The 15001-nt window shown below is 42.0% G+C and overlaps 3 non-coding genes across 3 annotated transcripts; 2 read left to right on the top strand and 1 right to left on the bottom strand.

Moving 5' to 3' along the window:
• The first annotated feature begins 155 nt into the window (after positions 1 to 155).
• Positions 156 to 269, top strand: LOC140310555 (U5 spliceosomal RNA). The gene has a single exon (XR_011916613.1). It is a non-coding gene; the product is annotated as a U5 spliceosomal RNA (small nuclear RNA).
• Positions 270 to 577: 308 nt separating this feature from the next.
• On the top strand, positions 578 to 761 carry LOC140310410 (U2 spliceosomal RNA). Its single transcript, XR_011916484.1, has one exon. It is a non-coding gene; the product is annotated as a U2 spliceosomal RNA (small nuclear RNA).
• A 3247-nt stretch (positions 762 to 4008) lies between these two features.
• Positions 4009 to 4122, bottom strand: LOC140310634 (U5 spliceosomal RNA). Its single transcript, XR_011916686.1, has one exon. It is a non-coding gene; the product is annotated as a U5 spliceosomal RNA (small nuclear RNA).
• Positions 4123 to 15001: the final 10879 nt, after the last annotated feature.

The following is a 15001-nucleotide window of genomic DNA, read 5'->3' as shown; positions in this document are numbered from 1 at the left end:
AAAAGACAAGGCAGCCATCGAATAGGGCCCGATTGTTCCTACTTGGTCAGCCGAGGAGCAAGGGGGGGGGGGCGTTTCAACCAAGCAACGTTCACCATGGGGAAGGTGGCTATACCAACTAGCCTGATGCCCTGCTCCCGCAGTGACGGATAATTGTACTCTGGTTTCTCTTCATAACATACAAGTCTTTCGCCTTTTACTAAAGACTTCCGTGGAGAGCAGCACTAATGAGTTGTTTCTATTATTGGCAGGCTTTACCTTTGCGGGTGAAGCCCTTTCTGTCTGTGCAAAAGAAATCTTGCTACTTTGCAGAGTGACTTCTCTGAGTAGAGTCGCCTTACTTGTTGCGACTGTGCCGATGTTCGAAGCTGGAGTGCAAAGTTGTTGCTTGAATGGTGCTTGCTGGAGCATGCGGGAGTGCAAAGTTATACCATTTAAAAGGGCTGAAGAGTGCTCAGTGCAGCGGGTGGGCGGAGGTGCAACGTGACACTCTGGCCACCTATGGCCATAAAAAGAACATTGCTACAAGTGCGCATTGTGCCAGCAAGGGCCCTCGGACCTGAAACAGTGGACAGTTATCGCTTCTCGGCCTTTTGGCTAAGATCAAGTGTAGTATCTGTTCTTATCAGTTTAATATGTCCTCTATACGAGGACAACATATTAAATGGATTTTTAAGAATAGGAGTTGAAAAAGAAGCTTGCTCCGTTCACTCCAAGCCTCGACCCGGTACTGCAGTGCCGCTGGGAACGGTGCGCTCTCCTCTGCTCTTGTGAAAAAGCAAACAGCGGTGCAGGATGGAAGTTTCAGGGAGCCCAAGATGAAACTTTCTTTTAATCTGCTGAGAAAAGAGAGTGAATGCGAAGTGGACTTTAACACGGCTCTGGGAGCGAGCCGAGTGCGGGCTAACCGGGAGAATTGCTTGAAAGAAACGCGACACCGAATGAGTGGTCAGAACAAAGCCTCAATACGGTGTTCCCGTGGTGTTTGTGGCTGCCTTGTCTTTTGCACAGAGTAAAAGACAAGGCAGCCATCGAATAGATTGTTTCTACTTGGTCAGCCGAGGAGCAGGGGGGGGGGGGGGCAAGCGTCTCAACCAAGCAAAGCTCACCAAGTAGGAACAATCGGGCCCTTTTCGATGGCTGCAACACCTGAAAGAGATATTGATGCGAGACCCGATCAAATGCTTTTTCAAAGTCTAAATTTAAGATGACAAGCCGGGTGTTTCTGTCTCTAGCGTAATCAATGATGTCTCGAATCAGTACGAGGCTGTCGGTGAGTTGTCTCCCTGAGATGGCACAAGTTTGGTCTGGGTGAATTACCTCCTCTAAAACAGAGGACATCCGTGTCGCTAAAACCTTGCTAAAAAGTTTACAGTCAAAGTTTAAAAGTGTGATGGGCCTCCAATTCTTTAGTTCAGTCTTATCATTTTTTTTATAAAGTAGAGTCACTATTCCCACTCTAAAACTGTCAGGCAGTCGGTCGAGTTTTTCAAAATCTTTAAAAACATCTAAAATGTCTGATGATAAAAGGTCCCAATAGGTCAGATAGAATTCTGCAGGAAGCCCGTCTAAACCCGGAGCTCGACTTCTCTTAAAACCTGTTAGGCATTTTTTTAACTCTAAAGCAGTAAAATTCTGTGTCAAGTGTGCATTCTCTTTTACGGTTTTGTCAACGAATTTTAAGATTTCTGCCGATGTTTCCAAGTGCACTGGTTTCTCTTTGTACATGTTACTATAAAAGGTATGTACAGTTTCAATCATCTCTTGTGTGGATTTTGTTAAAAACCCATCTTCTCTTTTTAGATTTTGAATACACTCCTTTTTATTTATAACTTTCTTTATTTTTCACCTTCCTCAATTTCCTGCTCCCTGCTTCTTACAAAAATTCCTTTACTCTTTATTTCTGCTGAAACTGACATTTCCTTTTTGACATCTTTGATTTCTTCTTTAAAGTCTATGCCACACTGATTTAGTTTAAAGTAGCGCTGTAAGCGTTTATGTAGTCCCATCATACATCTATTCTCTTTCCTTTTTTTACGTTTACCTTGCTGTTTAAAAAAAGTCTGGGTCGTTTCCTTCACCATTTCCCACCATTGTGCATGTGTTTCGTAGAGGTCTTGAAGGGTCTGCCACTCTTTATAACATTCCCTGTACTGACTGACTATGATTTCATCCTCCAACAGGGAACAGTTGAGTTTCCACAGACCACTTCCTACCGTCACACCAGAAGGGGGTGAAAGGGTGCAGGAGAGCATAAGGTGGTCTGAAAAGAAAACAGGGGTTAATCTAACATCAGTGGGTGGGCAATCTCTAGTAAAGAAATAATCAATGCGAGAGGCTCTGGTGCCATCATGACTAAACCAGGTGAAGCCCTCCTCTCTGGGATGCATGGTTTTAAAACAGTCAGTAAGCTTAAAATCCCTGCATATGCCCTGAAGTAAAATCGAAGTCTTATCCACTTTAAAATCTACCCCTGCTCTTTTTCTATCTTTCCTGCTCAAGATACAGTTAAAACCCCCTCCTACAACTAAAGGTACTTGCCCTAGCATGTAAAGCTGTATATCTTCTAAAAGGTCATACCTTTCATTTTTTCCATTGAAACCATAAATATTTAAGAGGTTAAAGTCTTGCCCCATAAAATTCAAGTGTGCTAAAAGTGCCCGTCCGTCTCTCACCACTGTGCTACCTTTCACCAGAACATGCGGATTTTTAATTAGAATGGCCACACCATCATTTTTATTTTGATTTGAGCCACTCCATATCGATAAATGGGGCCACATTTCCTCCCATTGTCTATGGTTTTTTAAAAAAGGTAGTCCACATTCTTGTATTAAAAACACATCTGATTTTATGGAGTCTAAGAAGGATAAAATACTCTGGGCTCTTGTCTTTGATTTCACACTTCTCACATTTAGTGTTGAGAAGGTGAGAACCATTAAAAGCATAAAGGAAAGTAGGTATGTCATTTTCGTTTTTCTAAGTTATCAAAACAAATTACACACAGGTTATTTCTTGGGAAACTAGCTCTTCCTTCATTTCTTTAGGTGAAAAGTGAGTAGGGTGATCTATATTTCCTTTTCGGACTCTCGGTGTTGGCCTCTGACGCAATGTTGCATTTAACTTTGAGTCCCTGGGGGTTGATTGCAGAGCTGAAGTTAAAAAGGAGACCTCATTTGGTGAGTCGGAGGGGAAGACTCTAGGTTCTTCCACTGAAGAACTGTCTGAAAGGGACCTAACCCTTCCCCTCTTCTCTGATACCACTGGGGAATCAGAGGCTCAGATGCCGTCCTCTTCGGCTGTTGACCTTCGGGGAGGTGAGTATCTTCACTAGACTCACCTGTCTGCTCTTCCTCCTCATTTAGCGTAGCTCCACCCTCTGCCTGTGAATTCTCACAGACTTCAACACTGAGTGGTGAGGCCTCTACAGACCCCTCCCCTTTTTGCTCCTCACTTCCAATCCAAGCTTTTGGCGGGAAGTTTGAATTTATTGGGTCAACCTCTTCACTTTGTTCACCAACTGCCACCTTTGGTCCTTCTCTTTGTTGGCTTGACTGTGGCTTTACCGTCTTTAATTTGTTGGCAAAAGATTTAGGGCAATCTCTGAAGAGGTGATTTAATTCTCCACAGAGATTACATTTCCTGCCATTTGGACACTCTCCAAAAGTTTGCCCAATTTCTCTGCTCTTCCCACATAACACCTTGGTACAAGCCTCAACCAGGTGCCCATGCTCACCACACTTGCGGCAGAACTTGGGCTGCCCCTGCTAGTGGATGTAACCTCGGTTTTCAAGGTGGCCAGAGTGTCGCCCACCCGCTGCACTGAGCACTCTTCAGCCCTTTTAAATGGTATAACTTTGCACTCCCGCACGCTCCAGCAAGCACCATTCAAGCAACAACTTTGCACTCCAGCTTCGAACATCGGCACAGTCGCAACAAGTAAGGCGACTCTACTCAGAGAAGTCACTCTGCACAGTAAGAAGATTTCTTTTGCACAGACAGAAAGGGCTTCACCCGCAAAGGTAAAGCCTGCCAAAAATAGAAACAACTCATTAGTGCTGCTCTCCACAGAAATCTTTAGTAAAAGGCGAAAGACTTGTACGTTATGAAGAGAAACCAGAGTACAATTATCCGTCACTGCGGGAGCAGGGCATCAGGCTAGTTGGCATAGCCACCTTCCCCATGGTGAGCTTTGCTTGGTTGAGACGCTTGCTCCCCCCCCCCCCCTTGCTCCTCGGCTGACCAACCAGGAACAATCGGGCCCTATTCGATGGCTGCCTTGTCTTTTACTCTGTGCAAAAGACAAGGCAGCAACAAAAACACCACGAGAATCCCGTATTGAGGCTTTGTTCTGATCGCTCATTCGGTGTCGCGTTTCTTTCAAGCAATTCTCCCGGTTAGCCCACACTCGGCTCGCTCCCATAGCCGTGTTAAAGTCTACTTCGCATTCACTCTCTTTTCTCAGCAGACTCTTGGGATTTTATCTATAAAATGAATTCCTTCACTCAAACTATGTGAAAACTGCTTTGTCCTTAATATTTACCATGTCTAGAAAGATTTAAACAAAAAAAACAACGTTGTACTTTGCAGTAAAAGAAAGAGCAAATCTAAAGTTTCAGGAATCCGAGAATAAGCTTACTTTCATGAGTTCTTCACGATTTCGGATTTTGCTATAAAATGAATTCCTTCACTCAAACTAAATTAAAACTGCTAAACCGCTAATCTGTTATATGTAAGGCAGATGTCAAATTCACCGAAATAGGATCAAAGGGTATTCGGCCAATCGAGCTGTAGCAGCTTCGGTAAAAGAGTATAAGTTGAAGAGTTTGTGAATAAAGGTGTGCGCACACATAGTGTGCTGTACGAAAATAGGCAGGGAGCAATGCCGGCTGGGGTATATGTTCTTGTATGTTGTCTGACTGTTTGATTTGAATGTGTTGTGTAAGTGTCCTGTTGAATGTTACATGTTTGGGCTTTGACACGCTTCACTGTGGTTGTTAACTGTGTGGTGTGTCCTGAAATGTTATATGTTAGGGTTGTGTGACATGCTTAATGCTTGTCAGTAGCTACCCACTTATTCATATATAGCAACTGACAACATAAGAAGTCTGGACATACTTTGATAGTAGTTGTAGAAGTATCCTTATTGATAATAGATCACTAATTCATAGTGATAGAACAGTAGATGAACAGGTGCTTGCACATGTCTCACGAAAATAAAATGGGTGTATGATTGCTGACGGCAGAGCAATACTGCCAAACTTATGAGTTCTTGTGGCAAACTTGATTCAGTGTCTTGACGTGTATACGCTGTTTCGCTGACTTGATTGTCACACGAAACAAAGTGTGTTTGATAAGATCCGACCATTTTATTACGGGAGGATCAGTATGTATGGATTCTGATGTGACTGATAAACCCATTCGTATCTTAAGCATAATCTAATACGTGAGACAACGCCCTGGCACACGATAAAAAAAAAAAAAAGAGAGAGCGGTTTTGTGTCCCCACAGTCCATAATGTAGAAAAGAGAGAAAAAAGCCTTTCTGATTTGGTGTGTGTGCTCATAGTGCAGAGTGTAGAGAAAAGAAAGCCGTTTTGGTGTCACGGGTGTTGTGACTTACACACACACATTTCTAAATTGAGAAAGGAAATTATTTTAGAGGAAGCACTAGAGTTTAGATCCCACATTTGTTGATAGGCATTCATTTATTTCTTCACTTCTGATGAAGTTTCAACAATAAACAACAAACTTTGTATTATGAGAAAGAACCAGACTCATTCTTCAGGAATCCGAAAATAAGCTCTATTTTATGAGTTATGCACGAATTCGGATTCTCCTATAAAACGAATTCATTAACTCAAACCAAGTTAAGACTGCTTTGTCCTTCATATTTATTCATGTCTAATCAAGTTTCAACGATAAACAACGTTGTACTTTGTAGAATGAGAAAGAACTTCTTCAGCAATAAGCATCTCTCGACATATGACGAAATACAGATTTTGCTATAAAATTAATTCCTTCTATCAGCCTGACTTAAAACTGTTTGTCCTCCTTATTTATCCACTTCAAATCAAGTTTCAACAATTAAAAAAAATTTGTAGTTTGAGAAAGAACAACTTAATCTTCAGCAATCAGTATAAAAAGAGGTGCAAATGCCAACCATACATACCTAAAAGGTGGAGCGGAAGTATTCAGCTGCAAGTAGGAGTGAATGTTCGACCATAATTTGTAAAAAGCGGGTAAGAAAAGGTTCGAATGCCCGACTATATATTAACAAAAGCGGGAGGAGAGGTCTTCGGATGAGAGTGGGTGAGAATTTCCAACCATAATCTATAAAATACGGTGAAAAAAAATATGTGAATGCCTCATAGAACACTAAAAGCGGAAGCGTTTGGCTGCAAGAAGGTGTGAATGTCCGACTATATTTGGTGAAAAGCAGGTGAAGCAAGGTCTGAATGCCCAACCTTACATCATCAAAAGCGAGATCAGAGGTGTTCGGCTGCAAGAAGGCCATAGTTTGCCAAAAGCGGGTAAGGTGCGAATGACCGACTAAATATCAACAAAAGTGGGGGCGGAGGTCTTCGGATGGAAGTGGGTGTGAATATCCCACCATACAAGTATGGTGGAGAGGAAGCTGTGAATGGCCGACCATAGTAAAAGGCGGGTGAGAGAAGGTGCGAATGTCAAACCATACATAATCAAAACAGGGAGCGGAGGTGTTCTGCTGTAAGAAGGTGTGAATGTCCAACCATAGTTGGTAAAAAGCGGGTAAGAAAAGGTTAAAATACCCGACTGTACACAATCAATAGCGGGAGCGGAGTTGTTCGGCTACTAAAAGGTGTGAAAGTCCGACCATGGTTTGTAAAAAGCGGGTAAGAAAAGGTGCGAATGCCCGACAATGTATGATCAAAAGAGGGAGTGGAGGTTTTCGGCTGCAAGAAGGTCTGAATGTCCAACCATAATTTGTAAAAACCGGGGAAGAAAAGGCTCGAAAGCCCAACTATACACCATCAAAAGTGGGAGCGGAGGTGTTCAGCTGCAAGACGGTCGGAATGTCCATCAATAATTGCTAGAAAACATGAAAGAAAATCTTCGAATATCAAACTGCACATGATCATAAGCGGGAGAGGAGGTGTTCAGCTGCAAGAAGGTGTGAATGTCTACCCATAATTACTGAAAAATGGGTAAGAAAAGGTGCGAATGCCTAACCATACATCATCAAAAGAGGGAGCAGAGGTGTTCCGCTGTAAGACGGTGTGAATGTCCGACCATAGATGGTAAAAAGCGGGTAAGAAAAGGTTAAATTACCCGACTGTACACAATCAAAAGAGGGAGCGGAGTTGTTCAGCTAAGAGAAGGTGTGAAAGTCCGACCTTGGTTTGTAAAAAGCGGGTAAGAAAAGGTTCGTATGCCCGAATATACACCATCAAAAGCGGAAGCGGAGGTGTTCGGCTGCAAGCAAGATATTGTGAACGTCCGACCAAAGTTTGTAAAAAGCAGTTAAGAAAAGGTTCGAATATCTAACCAAACATAATCAAAAGCGGGAGCAGAGCTGTTCGACTGGAAGTAGGTGTGAATGTCAGATCATAATTTGCAAAAAGCTGATGAGAAAGGGTGAGAATGCCCGACTATACACCATCAAATACGGTAGCGGAGTTGTTCGGCTGTGAGTAGGTGTGAATCTCCAACCATAATTGCTGAAAAATGTGTTAGAAAAGGTAAAAATGCCGGTCCATACATAATCAAAATCGGGAGAGGTGGTGTTCAGCTGCAAGAAGGTCTAAATGTCCATCAATAATTGCTAGAAAACATGAAAGAAAATTTTCGAAAATCAAACCACACATGATCATAAGTGGGAGAGGAGGTGTTCAGCTGCAAGAAGGTGTGAATGTCCACCCATAATACCTGAAAAATGGGTAAAAAAAAGGTGCGAATGCCCAACCATACATCATCAAAAGCAGGAGTGCATGTGTTCGGCTACAAGAAGGTGTGAACGTCCAACCAAAGTTTGTAAAAAGCAGTTAAGAAAAGGTTCGAATATCCAACCATACATAATCAAAAGTGGGAGCAGAGCTGTTCGACTGCAAATAGGGGTGAATGTCAGATCATAATTTGGAAAAAGCTGATGAGAAAGGGTGAGAATGCCCGACTATACACCATCAAATGCGGGAGCGGAGTTGTTCGGCTGTGAGTAGGTGTGAATCTCCGACCATAATTGCTGAAAAATGTGTTAGAAAAGGTAAGAATGCCGGTCCATACATCATCAAAAGCGAGAGAGGTTGTGTTCGGCTGCAAGTAGGTGTGAATGTCCAGCCATAATTACTCACAAACGGGTAAGAAAAGGTAGTATTGCCAGACCATATATGATCAAAACAGGGAGCGGAGGTGGTTCAGCTGCAAGAAGGTTTGAATGTCCGACTAAAGTTCAAATATATTAACAAAAGCGGGAGGAGAGGTCTTCGGATGAGAGTGGTTGAAAATTTCCAACCATAATGTATAAAATGCGGTGAAAAAAAGGTGTGATAGAACACTAAAAGGTGGAGCGGAAGTGTTCGGCTGCAAGAAGGTGTGAATGTCCGACTATATTTGGTGAAAAGCAGGTGAAGCAAGGTCTGAATGCCCAACCTTACATCATCAAAAGCGAGATCAGAGGTGTTTGGCTGCAAGAAGGCCATAGTTTGCCAAAAGCGGGTAAGGTGCGAATGTCCGACTAAATATCAACAAAATTTGGGGCGGAGGTCTTCGGATGCAAGTGGGTGTGAATGTCCGACTATATTTGGTGAAAAGCAGGTGAAGCAAGGTCTGAATGCCCAACCTTACATAATCAAAAGCGAGATCAGAGGTGTTTGGCTGCAAGAAGGCCATAGTTTGCCAAAAGCGGGTAAGGTGCGAATGACCGACTAAATATCAACAAAAGTGGGGGCAGAGGTCTTCGGATGCAGGTGGGTGTGAATATCCCACCATACAAGTATGGTGGAGAGGAAGCTGTGAATGGCCGACCATAGTAAAAGGCGAGTGAGAGAAGGTGCGAATGTCAAACCTTACATAATCAAAACAGGGAGCGGAGGTGTTCTGCTGTAAGAAGGTGTGAATGTCCAACCATAGTTGGTAAAAAGCGGGTAAGAAAAGGTTAAAATACCCGACTGTACACAATCAATAGCGGGAGCGGATTAGTTCGGCTACTAAAAGGTGTGAAAGTCCGACCATGGTTTGTAAAAAGCGGGTAAGAAAAGGTGCGAATGCCTGACAATGTATGATCAAAAGAGGGAGTGGAGGTTTTCGGCTGCAAGAAGGTCTGAATGTCCAACCATAATTTGTAAAAACCGGGGAGGAAAAGGCTCGAAAGCCCGACTATACACCATCAAAAGTGGGAGCGGAGGTGTTCAGCTGCAAGACGGTCTGAATGTCCATCAATAATTGCTAGAAAACATGAAAGAAAATTTTTGAATATCAAACTGCACATGATCATAAGCGGGAGAGGAGGTGTTCAGCTGCAAGAAGGTGTGAATGTCTACCCATAATTACTGAAAAATGGGTAAGAAAAGGTGCGAATGCCTAACCATACATCATCAAAAGAGGGAGCGGAGGTGTTCCGCTGTAAGACGGTGTGAATGTCCGACCATAGATGGTAAAAAGCGGGTAAGAAAAGGTTAAATTACCCGACTGTACACAATCAAAAGAGGGAGCGGAGTTGTTCAGCAAAGAGAAGGTGTGAAAGTCCGACCTTGGTTTGTAAAAAGCGGGTAAGAAAAGGTTCGTATGCCCGAATATACACCATCAAAAGCGGAAGCGGAGGTGTTCGGCTGCAAGATATTGTGAACGTCCGACCAAAGTTTGTAAAAAGCAGTTAAGAAAAGGTTCAAATATCTAACCAAACATAATCAAAAGCGGGAGCAGAGCAGTTCGACTGGAAGTAGGTGTGAATGTCAGATCATAATTTGCAAAAAGCTGATGAGAAAGGGTGAGAATGCCCGACTATACACCATCAAATGCGGTAGCGGAGTTATTTGGCTGTGAGTAGGTGTGAATCTCCAACCATAATTGCTGAAAAATGTGTTAGAAAAGGTAAAAATGCCGGTCCATACATCATCAAAATCGGGAGAGGTGGTGTTCAGCTGCAAGAAGGTCTAAATGTCCATCAATAATTGCTAGAAAACATGAAAGAAAATTTTCGAAAATCAAACCACACATGATCATAAGTGGGAGAGGAGGTGTTCAGCTGCAAGAAGGTGTGAATGTCCACCCATAATACCTGAAAAATGGGTAAAAAAAAGGTGCGAATGCCCAACCATACATCATCAAAAGCAGGAGTGCATGTGTTCGGCTACAAGAAGGTGTGAACGTCCAACCAAAGTTTGTAAAAAGCAGTTAAGAAAAGGTTCGAATATCCAACCAAACATAATCAAAAGCGGGAGCAGAGCTTTTCGACGGCAAGTAGGTGTGAATGTCAGATCATAATTTGCAAAAAGCTGATGAGATAGGGTGAGAATGCCCGACTATACACCATCAAATGCGGGAGCGGAGTTGTTCGGCTGTGAGTAGGTGTGAATCTCCGACCATAATTGCTGAAAAATGTGTTAGAAAAGGTAAGAATGCCGGTCCATACATCATCATTGAGCGAGAGAGGTTGTGTTCGGCTGCAAGTAGGTGTGACTGTTCGACTAAAGTTTGTAAAAAGTGGGTAAGACAAGGTGCGAATGCCTGACAATGTATGATCATAAGCGGGAGCGGAGGTGTTCAGCTGCAAGAAGGTCTACATGTCCATCAATAATTGCTAGAAAACATGAAATAAACTTTTCGAAAATCAAACCACACATGATCATAAGTGGGATAGGAGGTGTTCAGCTGCAAGGTGTGAATGTCCACCCATAATTCCTGAAAAATGGGCAAAAAAAAGGTGTGAATGCCCAACCATACATCATCAAAAGCAGGAGTGGAAGTGTTCGGCTACAAGAAGGTGTGAACGTCCAACCAAAATATGTAAAAAGCAGTTAAGAAAAGGTTCGAATATCCAACCATACATAATCAAAAGCGGGAGCAGAGCTTTTCGACTGCAAGTAGGTGTGAATGTCAGATCATAATTTGCAAAAAGCTGATGAGAAAGGGTGAGAATGCCCGACTATACATCATCAAAGGCGGGAGCGGAGTTGTTCGGCTGTGATTAGATGTGAATCTCCGACCATAATTGCTGAAAAATGTGTTAGAAAAGGTAAAAATGCCGGTCCATACATCATCAAAAGTGAGAGAGGTTGTGTTCGGCTGCAAGTAGGTGTGAATGTCCAGCCATAATTACTCACAAACGGGTAAGAAAAGGTAGTATTGCCAGACCATATATGATCAAAACAGGGAGCGGAGGTGGTTCAGCTGCAAGAAGGTTTGAATGTCCGACTAAAGTTAAAATATATTAAAGAAAGCGGGAGGAGAGGTCTTCGGATGAGAGTGGTTGAAAATTTCCGACCATAATGTATAAAATGCGGTGAAAAAAAGGTGTGATAGAACACTAAAAGGTGGAGCGGAAGTGTTCGGCTGCAAGAAGGTGTGAATGTCCGACTATATTTGGTGAAAAGCAGGTGAAGCAAGGTCTGAATGCCCAACCTTACATCATCAAAAGCGAGATCAGAGGTGTTTGGCTGCAAGAAGGCCATAGTTTGCCAAAAGCGGGTAAGGTGCGAATGTCATACTAAATATCAACAAAATTTGGGGCAGAGGTCTTCGGATGCAAGTGGGTGTGAATATCCAACCATACAAGTATGGTGGAGAGGAAGCTGTGAATAGCCGACCATAGTTTGGAAAAAGCGGGTAAGAAAAGGTTTGAATACCCGAACATACACCATCAAAAGAGGGAGCGGAGGTGTTCCGCTGTACGAAGGTGTGAATGTCCGACCATAGTTGGTAAGAAGCGGGTAAGAAAAGGTTAAAATACCCGACTGTACACAATCAATAGCGGGAGCGGATGTGTTCGGCTACAAGAAGGTGCTAAAGTCCGACCATGGTTTGTAAAAAGCGGGTAAGAAAAGGTGCGAATGTCCGACAATGTATGATCAAAAGAGAGAGCGGAGGTTTTCGGATATAAGAAGGTTTGAATGTCCCACCATAGTTTGTAAAAAGCGGGTAAGAAAAGGTTCTAATGCCCGACTATACACCATCAAAAGCGGGAGCAGAGGTGTTCCGCTGTAAGACGGTGTGAATGTCCGACCATAGTTGGTTAAAAGCGGGTAAGAAAAGGTTAAAATACCCGACTGTACACAATCAATAGCGGGAGCGGAGTTGTTCGGCTACAAGAAGGTGTGAAAGTCCGACCATGGTTTGTAAAAACCGGGAAGAAAAGGCTTGAAAGCCCGACTATACACCATCAAAAAGAAGGTTTGAATGTCCATCAATAATTGCTTTAAAACAAGAAAGTAAATTTTCGAACATCAAACCGTACATGATCATAAGCGGGAGAGGAGGTGTTCCGCTCTAAGACGGTGTGAATGTCCGACAATAGTTGGTAAAAAGCGGTAAGAAAAGGTTAAAATACCCGACTGTACACAATCAATAGCGGGAGCGGAGTTTTTCGGCTACTAAAAGGTGTGAAAGTCCGATCCTGGTTTGTAAAAAGCGGGTAAGAAAAGGTTCGAATGCCCGAACATACACCATCAAAAGAGGGAGCGGAGGTGTTCGGCTGTAAGACGGTGTGAATGTCCGATCATAGTTGGTAAAAAGCGGGTAAGAAAAGGTTAAAATACCCGACTGTACACAATCAAAAGAGGGAGCGGAGTTGTTCAGCTAAGAGAAGGTGTGAATGTCCGACCATGGTTTGTAAAAAGCGGGTAAGAAAAGGTTCGTATGCCCGAAAATACACTATCAAAACCGGAAGCGTAGGTGTTCGGCTGCAAGAAGGTGTGAACGTCCGACCAAAGTTTGTAAAAAAGCAGTTAAGAAAAGGTTCGAATATCTAACCAAACATAATCAAAAGCGGATGAGAAGGTGTTCGACTGCAAGTAGGTGTGAATGTCAGAGAATAATTTGCAAAAAGCTGATGAGAAAGGGTGAGAAATCCCGACTATACACCATCAAATGCGGTAGCGGAGTTGTTCGGCTGTGAGTAGGTGTGATTCTCCAACCATAATTGCTGAAAAATGTGTTAGAAAAGGTAAGAATGCCTGTCCATACATCATCAAAAGCGGGAGAGGTGGTGTTCGGCTGCAAGTAGGTGTGAATGTCCATTAATAATTGCTTTAAAACATGAAAGAAAATTTTCGAATATCAAACCTTACATGATCATTAGCAGGAGAGGAGGTGTTCAGCTGCAAGAAGGTGTGAATGTCCAGCCATAATTACTCACAAATGGGTAAGAAAAGGTACTATTGCCAGACCATATATGATCAAAACAGGGAGCGGAGGTGGTTCAGCTGCAAGAAGGTTTGAATGTCCGACTAAAGTTTGTAAAAAGCGGGTAAGACAAGGTGTGAATGCCCAACAATGTATGATCAAAAGAGGAGCGGAGGTTTTCGGCTGCAAGAAGGTCTGAATGCCCACCCATAATTACTGAAAAATGGGTAAGAAAAGGTGCTAAAGCCCAACCGCACATGATCATAAGTGGATGAGAAGGTGTTCGACTGCAAGTAGGTGTGAATGTAAGATCATAATTTGTAAAAAGCGGGTAAGAAAAGGTAAGAATGCCCAACCATAAATTATCAAAAGCGGCAGCAGAGTTTTGGCTGGTATTTATCAATGTCTAGATAGATTTCAACAAAAAACAACGTTGTACTTTGCAGTAAAAGAAAGTGCAAATCAAAAGTTTTAGGAATCCGAGAATAAGCTTATTTTCATGAGTTCTGCACGATTTCGGATTTTATGTATAAAATGAATTTCTTCACGCAAACTAAGTTAACACTGCTTTGTCCTTCATATGTACCCATTTCTACATATATTTCAAGCATAAACTTCCTCATATTACCCTGAATGAGAAAGAGCCACACTTGTGATTAAGCCATACCTCCCTTTTGAGGAGTTCTGCATGATTTGGGATTTTATCTATAAAATTAATTCCTTCACTCAAACTATGTTAAAACGGCTTTTACCTTCATATTTATCAATGTCTCGATAGATTTAAACAAAAAAACAACGTTGTACTTTGCAATAAAAGAAAGAGCAAATCAAAAGTTTTAGGAATCCGAGAATAAGCTTATTTTCATGAGTTCTGCACGATTTCGGATTTTATGTATAAAATGAATTCATTCACTCAAACCAAGTTAAAACTGCTTTTTCCTTCATATTTATCAATGTCTAGATCGACTTCAACAAAGAACAACATTGTATTTTGCAGTAGAAGAAAGAGCAAAACTGAAGGATCAGGAATCCGAGAATAAGCTTCTTTTCATACGTTCTGCATGATTTGGGATTTTATGTATAAAATGAATTCCTTCACTCTAAGTTAACACTGCTTTGTCCTTCATATGTACCCATTTCTACATATATTTCAAGCATAAACTTCCTCATACTACCCTGAATGAGAAAGAACCACACTTGTGATTAAGCCATACGCCCCTTTTGAGGAGTTCTGCATGATTTGGGATTTTATCTATAAAATCAATTCCTTCACTCAAACTATGTTAAAACGGCTTTTACCTTCATATTTATCAATGTCTCGAAAGATTTAAACAAAAAAACAACGTTGTACTTTGCAGTAAAAGAAAGAGCCAATCAAAAGTTTTAGGAATCCGAGAATAAGCTTATTTTCATGAGTTCTGCACGATTTCGGATTTTATGTATAAAATGAATTCATTCACTCAAACCAAGTTAAAACTGCTTTTTCCTTCATATTTATCAATGTCTAGATCGACTTCAACAAAGAACAACATTGTATTTTGCAGTAGAAGAAAGAGCGAAGGATCAGAAATCAGGATCAGGAATCCGAGAATAAGCTTATTTTCTTATGGGCAAGTGGGAACTGCTTTGTCCTTCATATTTATCAATGTGTAGATGGATTTCAACTTCTTCTACTGCAAAGTCCAATG

This window comes from Leuresthes tenuis, unplaced genomic scaffold (genome assembly GCF_036924035.1).
Source record: "Leuresthes tenuis unplaced genomic scaffold, fLeuTen1.0.hap1 SCAF_6, whole genome shotgun sequence".
Classification (NCBI taxonomy): domain Eukaryota; kingdom Metazoa; phylum Chordata; class Actinopteri; order Atheriniformes; family Atherinopsidae; genus Leuresthes; species Leuresthes tenuis.
The sequence above is the reverse complement of the archived record's forward strand: the minus strand, read 5'-3'. Positions and strand labels throughout refer to the sequence as shown.